We start from the raw sequence: 11,091 nt of genomic DNA, 5'->3' as shown, positions 1-11,091 counted from the left end.
CATTGAAGCAAGGATTAGGTCCCTACTTGAAATTTAATCCATCAAAATCATTTTACCCCTCTTCCTCCACACCTGTCTCCCCTGCAAAAGATCAAGGAAAGATTGGCATTTGCATTCATAAAGAAAAAAGATTTTAAAAAATGAGTTCTTTTATATTTACACATGCACACAACAATTAGTACTCTCTAGATCAAATTTCATGCTTAGGTTAATTAAAACATCACATGTGACAAATATCATTAAAATAGTGTTCTTTTGCAAGAAAAGTGTGTTAATAAGTAGATAGATGATTTCATGTTACTTTACAAGCATTTTTTCTGTCTTTCGTTCCTGCAAATAGGGAGCATTACTTTTCCCTCATGACAGCAAAGGAAGGACACATTGTATGCTGCACATATAGTCTTGATACCTCTTAATTTTGTAAAAACCCTGGGCTAATAATTAAAGTCAGTAGCCTTGGGATTTGCAGCATTCTTGTTGCAATACCGAGGCTCATCACTTTTTGTTGCCGTTGCTGGGGAGGTGTCAAAGTATGCATTGTTTTCTTCCCTAGTTGATTCATTTCTTTTTACTTTGTGCAAGAAACAAAAAATATTTTCATTAGGCATATTTAATTTCAAAAGTAGAAAACTGCATTGAAATATAGTTTTCATTCAATCATAAAAGAAAAAAATCTCCAACACCAGCCCACCCCCCAATTTGATCACGTGGTGTAGTAAGAGCCACATCACCATTCACTTTTGCAGGTAGAAGAAGAAGATTGAAAATAATGTATAATAAATGGATGGAGATGATGACAATGAGGAAGATCCTCTTAGATTTCCCATTCAAGATACTAATGGTAGTGTGCACATGAAGAACATCCCTCCATCTTTTCTTCCAAAATTTCATGGTCTAAGGTCAGAGGATCTAGAATCCTTTCTCTTTGAATTTGAAATTGTTTGTAGGTCTTATGGTTACTTATTAAAAAATCAAAAATTGAGATTTTTTTTGGCAACATTGAAGGATGGAGCTCTTAAATAGTTCATGAGTCTAGGGACTAATTCAATAAGATCATGGAATGATATGCAAAATATATTTATAGAAAAATATAAAGATCATGATCTTAAAGAAGAAATCTTTAGAATGAATCAAAAAGAAGATGAGAGTATAGCGGATCTAATAGAAAGGTTCATGTATAATGTTAAGAGGGAAAAACTACATCATTTAGGATCCCACACACTAAAAACCCTCTTAGAACAATTAGAGATGAATGGATTAATCTCCTTGATCTCATGAGCAGAGGTGATGTATACCAATTATCATTTGAAGAAATTTGTGAAACATGCAAAAACATATCAAGAGGGAGGGCAAGAGTAGGTAAAACAACATCAAGATCAGTAAGTCAAGCTAAACTTGGAAATTTGTTTGATAACTTTAAAATAGAAATTCTTAGCAATCTAAGTGAACAAGTAGAAATGTTAAGAATACAAAATGAGCAAAAAGAAGATGTTGATATTCATGTTGTCCATGTAGAATCACATGATGTTAAATGTTTCTCCTCATTACCGAGGTTGAAGGAAGTTCACCAAGAGGACAACGGAGCAAGTCAATTGCCAATGCAGCTATGTTATGTAGCTCCAAGAGGACCATGGTAGCCTAGTCAACCTAGTATGATGCAAGAACCTAATTCACAATTTCAAAGTTATGCATATCCACCTCAAAATAATTGGAACATACCCTTTCCTTGGAAACATTGGCCATCTCAACCCCAAAAGCAATCTTGGCAACAAGGTTGGTAAGGAACTTATGGGAGCCATCCACAATATCCTTAGTATTTTCATCAATATCCTCCATACCCAACTCCATGTTATCCTTAACATTAACCTCCACCACAACCACAATCACAACCACATCCATCTCAAATATACACTCCCACTCAACTACCTGTACCACCATTTCCAAACCCATACATTGAAGTAGCTCAACCCACTTACAATGCTGAGGTACAACACTCACAAACATATCCTCTTAAGATCAATGGTATTCACCATAGCTCAGGAAGGGTATTGCAAAAAGGAGATTATCTTGATATCATTGAAGGATCACATCCAGAAGAAGAAGATTCAAATGAGAAGACCATAGAATCATGGGTTGCACTTGATGAAGAGCAGACATCAAAATAAGAGATCAAGAGAGCTCCCTCATGGTTACCATCAAATCCTCCATGTATACAAGATAACAATCAACAAAAAGAGGAAGATTTGAAGGTCATGGTAGAACAAGACATGAAGAATGATCCAAATAAGCAAGAAAACCAAGGACATCAAAGTTATATTGAGGTTTGGTTTCAGAAAATCAGCAAGATGGAGCATCACTATCTTCTTCAACTATGCTTGATCCTTTCAAAGTCAGATCATTTGGTCTTTGAAATCCAGTTGCATGTCAAAGCAAACATTTCAAGCCTACACATCATTTTGTATGTCATATTGATGTGCACATGACTCCATTGGAAGTATTCTTATACTTGAAAGTGATTTTGTTTTTCAAGTATGGTAGGGTAGAACAAAAAAAAATAAAAAGAGAAGAAAAAATAAAAATCTCAAGTGAAAACCTCCTTTGAGGTGCCTCAAGTTGGCTCATTGATTTAAAACCTCCATAAGGAAGTCAATGGGTTGGGAAAAAAGAAAAAGAGAGAAAAGAAAAGATCATAGGTGAAAAACTCCTTTGAGGCACCTAGGTAGACCTACTAGTTGAAAACCTCCTTGAAGCGGCTAATAGGCCTAGAAGAAAAAAAATAAAAAATCCCTGCTCCATGTATCTATTAGATGAATGTAGGTGCTCTCCAACATCTACAAGGAACAAAAACAAGTTTCCACCAAAAAACGAAAAAACAAGTCAAACCTAGTCAAAAGAAGTCAAATTTTGACTTTCTCCTCCTTTTATCAAATGCTCCAACAAGGCGAAGGACATGCCAATCCATCACCCTCATCTATTTCCATCATCCACCCATCATTCTCAAGCTTTTCCCATTCATTTTCCTTGTTGACCTAAAAAACTACAGGAAGGCTATGTTTTACTATAGGAAACAAAAATACATAGAGAAAAAAATTGTTTTTACAATAACTTGAAAAACATGCATCCATTTGCCATTTTATTTTAGGGGGAAATGCATATGGATGATGGTAACATGCTCAGGCAATTTCAAAAAATTTCAATGCACAGTTTCCGAGAAATTGACATCCATCACCTAGAGCCATTTTTGTATTTTCTCGATATCCATGCATCCATTTACAAATATGTTTCATGGGGAGATGCATATGGATGATGGTAACATTCTCAAGCAATTTCAACAAATTCCAGTGCATAGTTTCCAAGAAATCGGTTTTGATCACCTTCAACTATTTTTAGTGTTTTTCGAGATCCGTGCATCCATTGACAAATTATTTTTTATGGGGAGGTGTATAGTGATGATGGAAACATGCTCAGAAAGTTTCAGGTCAATACATTCTACCATTTAGGAGATATGGAAAAAACAAGTCTGCTATAAGAGGTTGTCCTGAATTACTACAGGGGTTTCCTGTAGTACTACAGGAAGTTCTAAAAATCTACAAGAAAGGCAGTCCGATGGAAAAATTATGATTCAGGTTTGTTTTGGGATTAAAAAAGGACATTGACTTCACCACATCTCAGCCAACACCCATCAGGACCATGTCACTCTATGACCACACATTCCACTCCTTCCAATACCTATTTACCCTCCAATAGAGAAAATCCACAAACATTAAAAAAAAGGGCAGCTACAACAGCCTATTTCGAAGTAACAGTAGGCTCGAGGCCTAACCTTCAGCACCATGATTTAAAGAGGAGAAGCATAACTACAGGCACAATGAAACTCCTCTACAGCTCAGTAGTAACAGAGGAAGCCATCACCTGCACATCAACAAGAAGACAACCCATCAACAAAATAAGATCAATAAAAAAAGAAAAAGGAAGTCAAGAAGATGTACCTGAGTCATGAGAAGCACAACAACATCAACTCAGTAGCAACATGCATGTCTCTCCAACAACCATTGGGTAGGTACAGGTATGCAATATTCTTGACCTCTTCTCTTGAGCATATTATAGTTATAAATTTGTTGTCAATGCATGAGAGATTAGGTTTTATAAGATAAGGATGGGTTAGCAGTCTCAGCCACCTTCAACTAGTTAATTGCAGCTCAATCCTTCACTCATGCAATGTTGAAAAGTCAAATTATGAAGGGTGATGATTTCAAGGAATGATGACAACAGTTAAGAGAAGAATTTTTTGCAAAGGCCAAGTCACCACAACAATCCAAGCCCTCCATCCACTTCATATTCACTATCTATCCATCATTTGTCCATCCCATTTCATAATTTCAAGAACAAACCCTATCTCGCCCTCAAAATTTCTTGAAAAAGTAAATATATCATCCTCTCCATTTTCACAAACCTACATCATTTCTCATCACTCCCATATAGTTAGAAGACTCTAAAGGAAGAAGGAATGACTACTATGGAAAGACAGAATGCTGCTACAAGAAGGAAGAAAGAACAAATTGTGCTAAAACCCAAAATGACAAGGCCTAAGAGAGACCTAGTCAAAACAAAGAACTGCAAGGCCTTTAGGAACCATGTATGCCATATGAGAGAAGAAGAAGACAACAAAAGGAAATGAGGCATCCACCATCAAAACAGAACTCAAACTGCAATGATGAAAAAAAACTTTCTAAGAGGTCTCTAATCTCCTTCTAGCTTTTGTCCAAGGTCTAAAAGATCTTATAGAAATGAGAGAAAGGCATGGGAGTCAAGTTCATGGTCTGTCCTAGGCTCAAACTATCATTTATGCTCAAAAAGGGTTTCTTGTAGTTTTAACAAGGTTTCCTATAGTTTTGACAGGAATTACTATAGGATGTCCTAGTTCTCATCTAAAGACATTTTGAAGGTTTCAAAGGTTTCCAAATGGTGGAACAAGGTAGCAGAAGGTTGATAAGGATGTGGAAGACCTTACCAAACTAAAAAATATTCAAGAACCATCTTGAATAAGGGGAAGAAGGCAAACTAATGGTCTCAAGAAACAAGGATTTTTCTTTGCACAAATATGTTTTTGGGCTTGTCCTTGAAAAACTTACAGCCAAGATTCTTAATGCACAAGAGAGAGGCCACTAGGGCCATGAATGAGGCACAATGAGGTCACTAAGTTGCTCACAGGATGAGAAGCACTTTTAGCAGGGGGTATGATGAGCCTCTAAATTAGACATAAAGTAAGGCCCATGCTTCTAAATTAAACATAAATTAAAGCCTATGACCATCATTCAGCACATTAAACCTTTCTTTTTGCATTAGATAATGTATTTTTAACTTTAATATATTCATTAGGAAGGTTTATGAATAATTGCATATTTGTGCCTAATATTATTTATTTTATGGAATAGTGGGCAGATTATGACGATTTGGAGTAGAAGATAATTTAGGGAATTGCTCCCTACTACAGGAGGATCACTATTAAATAATAAATCAAGAAGCTATTATGGAATTATGGCACATATTATGGAACTCGAATGATTGAGAAAATCTAGGAATGTGTTCCATGCCATTTAATGCAGATTCCTAGTATTGGGAATCAGATCCACTAATCAAGGGATTTTGGTGGGGAAATATTCCTCCATTCATGGGGAATGATTCCTAATCATTTTATATAAGTACCAAGTCGAATTTTCCTCTAGGGATAGATTTTCATTAGTCTTCTTGTGGAGAGAACTCGTATTTTTTCAGCTCCATTGTATTTTCTTGCAGGGATGTAATGGTATTGATGAAAATAATGAATATTGGTGTCATTTTCAGCTACTAAATCTTGTTCTCCTCCATAGGTATCTAAGTTTCCTTAGGCTTGGCCATCCCAGGAGCTTCAGAGCCCTTTTGTATCATTTTCTTTCCTTCTTTTCACTTCTTATTCACATACATCTCTTGTTTTTATTTCTTTCTATTTCTACATCTAGTATTAATGATTTCTTGTTGTAGGATTGGGTTAAATAGTTTATGTAAGTTATTTTGCAGGATCACAAGCATCATTTCATCCTTGGAAAAGCTTTGGAAGTTCATAGTAATCATTGATATACTTGGATTAGCTTTCTTATTCCCAAATCTAGATTTCTGGAACTCCTTTGTGGCAAAGAATATTAAATTTCTGCTATGTTTTAGAGCATGCTAACGAGGTTCAATCGAGTTGGTTCCACTTGCATTAGATCGAAAAGACATTCTATTCCATAACAAAAATTACCCCATTTCATTTTAACTTGATTAAGTTAGGCATTTTATAGATTTACTAGCTCACTAGTTCTCAAATTTGTAGATTTTCGACTAGTAATTTTCTGCTATTTTTTAGCAAGGGTTAACAGATGTCTTTTTGAGTGATTCCACTTGGAATGGGGACCTAAGACATCCTATTCAATAAATAAAAAATTCCCATCCAATTTTTATTTGATTTTCTTTGTTATTCGAAGAATTATAATTTCGTATAGTAAATTTGTAACATCCTGTAGTAAAACAGGGGATCTTGTAGGAGAATTAGGGGATCCTGTAGGAGAACTAGTACATCCTGTAGGAAATCCTGTAGCAGCTTGTTTTAAGCCCAAATTGAGAAAAATCATCATTGAAGCTTGGATTAGGCCCCTACTTGACCTCCAAGCCATCAAAATCATTGTACCCCTTCCTCCACACCTGTCTCCCCTGCCAAAGATCAAGGAAAGATTAGCAGTTGCATTTAGAAAGAAAAAAAAATTAAAAAAAAATGAGTTCTTTTATATTTACACATGCACACAGCAGTTAGTACTCTCTAGATCATATTTCATTCATAGTTTAGTTAAAACATCACATGTGACAAATAGGGTTAAAATAGTGTTCTTTTGCAAGCAAAGTATGTTAATAAGTAGATAGAGGATTTCGTGTTACTTTACAAGCATTTTTTTTTGTCTTTCATTCCTTCAAATAGGTAGCATTTCTTTTCTCTCATGACAGCAAAGGAAGGAGACATTGTATGTTGCACATATAGTGTCGATACCTCTTAAGTTTGTATGAACCCCAGGTTGATAATTAAAGTCAGTAGCCTTGTGAGTTGCAACGTTTTTGTTGCAATACTGAGGCTCATCAGCTAGCTAAGAAGATTCACAGATCAGGGAGAAAATCAAACCAAGAAATCAAAAGGGAGAAAATAAAAAAGGATAAGGAGCTCGGATTCCAACATACAATCCCTCGTGAATTGGTCGATCTTAGTTACAAAGGAGAAAAAAAAGGATCTATGGTAGGCCCTGGTAAGGGGACCACTACCTCCAAAATTAAATGATGAATATCATCTCTTGGAATTGTAGGGGTCTTAGATAAGAAAAAAGGTTTGAAAGGGTAAGTTCGTTGATTTCTAAAGAAAAATCCTCGATCGCTCTCTTCCAGGAGACTAAACTGGGGGTGAATGATATCTCCCTAAAGAAAAATAAGATTTGGAAGCGAAGCCAAATACAAATAGTAGATTCTCAAGGAGCTTCAAGTGGTCTTTGCACTCTTTGGGACCCAAATTAACCTCAATTTCTATGAGTTTAAAAGACAACTTGCTAGATTGAAGGCTTCCTTCAGTTGCCCCTCTATTCATGAGGTATTCATTATTATTAACATATACATGCCTATCAATTTAAGGGAAAAACAAGACTGTTGGAGATCCCTCATGGTCCTTAAAGATTCAGAATATGGTTCAAGTTCTATAATTGGGGGAGATTTTAACATTGTTCTCAACCAAAAAGAAAAGAGAGGAGGATCCATTATCAGGGATCCCTTCCAAGAAAATATGGAATACCTAATCCATTCTTTTAAGCTCTTTGATGTTAATCCCTATTGGTTCAAATACACTTGGAACAAAAAAATAGCTAGTCCCAGTTATATAATTTCTCACCTAGATCAATTTATTGCCTCATAATCCTTCCTAGAATCAAACCTCATCCTTATTTCCTATATTTTCCCTTGTCCCAAGTCTAACCATTGTCCCGTCCTCCTTTCTCTACAACCTCCTAAAAATATTGGGCCAATTCCCTTTAGATTCTCCCCCCTTTGGCTTCAATCTCCTGGGTTCTCTAATGTGTTGAGATCCTCTTGGTCTGTCTAGGTGGGGGCTAGTCCCATTTCCATCCAAGAACCCAAGATTAAAAGATTAAAATCCTCCATCAAAAAATGGTTAAAAATTTGGATATTTGAGAGTTAACATTCTATAAGGGATATAGAACAACAGTTTGCCTGCATCTAGGGAAGAATGGAAATTACTCTGATCTTGAAATAAAACATGCAGGAGGAGGCTAATATTTTTAAGACTTATCATCAACTTTTGAAGAAAGAAGAAGAGCACTAGAGACTATAATCCTGAAGTGTCTAGCTTCAGGAAGGAGACGATAATACTAAGTTCTTCCACAAATAAGAAAAAACCTGAGAACATATGAAAAATATTTTGAAGATATTGGTCCAAGGACAACAAGTCACTAAATTCCAAGGAGTTAAAGAAGTGGCTACCTCCCTTTGGAGACTCAGCTGATGTAGACTATATGTTATAAAAGATGTTGAAGCTATTCACTAAATAAATGAATGCCCATCTTACTAGGACTCCTTCAAATGAAGAAATTAAAAATGTAGTTTTCTCCATCCATTAGGACAAGGTCATGTGCCTCGACAGTTTCTCTACCTCCTTTTATCAAGCCTTCTAGGATCTCATCAGCCTTGATCTTTGCAGAATGATTGGTTATTCCTTAAAGTGCCTTTGTATTGGTGGAGCCATTAAATTCTCCGTTTGGGCCTTAATTCATAAGGAAACTAACCCCTCCTCCTTCTCACATTTCTGACTAATATATCTCTATAAAGTATCTTATGAAATAATTTCCGAACTCTTGGCTCCACATCTCAAATGGCTCTTATCTCATCTAATCACAATCAATTAAGGTGGGTTTGTTCCTGGTAGACAAATATTGACAACATAATCTTAATCTAGGAAGGATTTGATTCTAGTTGGACAAGAGGCGATTAAGGAATGATCATTAATCTAGATATTTCTAATTCTTTTGACCAAGTGAAACATGACTTTCTTTTCAAAGTCACGGGGAAAATGGGGTTTGATGGAAAATTTATCCAATGGGTTGTTCTCTAAATTTCTTCCCCTTGTATCACTCCCCTAGTGAACAATAGAGTAGTTGGCTTCTTCAAATCCTCTAGGGGCCTTAGGTAGGGTTGTATCCTCTCCCCTTTCCTATATATCTTGGTTGTCTACTCCATTAGTCAGCATTTGGAACATAAAAGAGTCGTCTCACTTCTTCTAGGAATTAGATACTCTGAAGGCAATAGAAGCAACAATCATGGTTAGTTCATGGATGACACAATTCTTCTAGGAGGATCCTCCCTCTTAATAGAAAATAGATTTAAATAGACCTTGGACAAGTTTCTTTACACATCAGGAGGGCTCACAAATGCTTCCAAAAGTCATATTTCCACCTGGAATACCTCAATTGAAAAAGCCAAGAGAATTAGGGAGGTTATGGGATATAAAGTTAAAGAGGACTGGAAGGAGTTCAAGTATCTCGGGGTCCCAATCTACCCTATAAATCCCTCTCCAAAGTCATGGAAAATTATGTTAGATAAAATCAAAACCATGATTGTGAAATGGGGGGAAATTGTCTTAACCTAGCCAGGCGAACCATTTTGGTGAAAGGAATTCTTTCATCCATTCCTACCTTCTAGTTCTCTACCATCCTGGCACAAAAATGTGCTCTTCATTGCATTGGCATTTACCTTAGGAAGTTTTTTATGGGAGGCAGGTAGATCATAAGCTAAAGATATCATCTTGTACATTTGCAAAGCATAAGAGCCCCTAAGTCCCATGGATGATTAGGAATCAAAGATCCATCCTTGAAAAATATTGCTCTGGGAGGAAAATGTTCTGGTGATGGAAAACCCAACTAGAAATATGGTGGACCCAAGTTTTGACAGAAAATTATTTGCAGGGACATAATGCTAAGCAACTTAGCATATCGAATATGCAAGGCTACCCAATTTATAAATTGATACAATCATCCTCCTCACTTTTCATGGATCATATCAATTAGATCTCGGGTAATGGAAGCAACATAAATCTCTAATATGATCACACTCTTGGAAGGCCACCTTTGGGACATGAATAATCTATGATACCTATGAGAGAATATCTTAACGAAGCCGAGATAGTCACCCTTGATCAATTTTCATAATGGGATGAATCTGGAAATTAGAGAAATTGGAATCTAGAATCTATCCTAGGGAGGCTAAAGTCTTTAGGTTCTGTACTCATGAGCAGAATTTCAAGTTACGCCCCCCTCAGTAGAATGCTCCAAGATAGTAGGGTTTGGAATTCCTCTTCTTATTCAATTCAAGAAAGCGATATCACTCCTCTCTTCTAGTCCCAAGTTCCACCGAAATCCTCTACATGGAACAAGATTTGTGTAGAAATTTTGAATAATATGACACTTATTCACAGAGACTATCCTGATTATACACTATTGCGGAATGCATGCATAATACATAACCTCATCTACGTTGATCATCAATTTTGCAGTATTTAGAAACAATCGCATGCGCACATTGAAGCATCAATCACACATATCAACACAATATATCACGGGGAAAGCATACAGTTGAAAACCCCCAACTATCTATATATTATATTGATTGAGAAAATGTAACAATACATAGTACAATACTCCTCACAAGTACTCAGTACTATCTCCACCTGCTACACACAAACTAGCTCAGATCTTAATCAATCACAGGTTCAAATCTCCTCCGCTGCGTGCCTACCTCCACTGCGCAATCCTGCATGAGAATAGATGAGAATGGCTGATCCAAACTCATATTTCCCTTGGCTGAACCACGCAATCCTCATTGGCAATTACTCAATCCATGCATGTGCAAATCTCATGCACAACTATAGTCACAACTGATAGCAATCTCAACCTCTAACACCTGTCTCCACTGAACTGTCCATGCACTGAGTTAACTGATGTATTCTTTAGTTGCTTTATGAGTTAATAATTA

The sequence above is a fragment of the Pinus tabuliformis genome, chromosome X, assembly GCF_031772625.1.
Source record: "Pinus tabuliformis cultivar Carrire ecotype Pingquan chromosome X, CPIR1, whole genome shotgun sequence".
Classification (NCBI taxonomy): Eukaryota; Viridiplantae; Streptophyta; class Pinopsida; order Pinales; family Pinaceae; genus Pinus; species Pinus tabuliformis.
The sequence above is the reverse complement of the archived record's forward strand: the minus strand, read 5'-3'. Positions refer to the sequence as shown.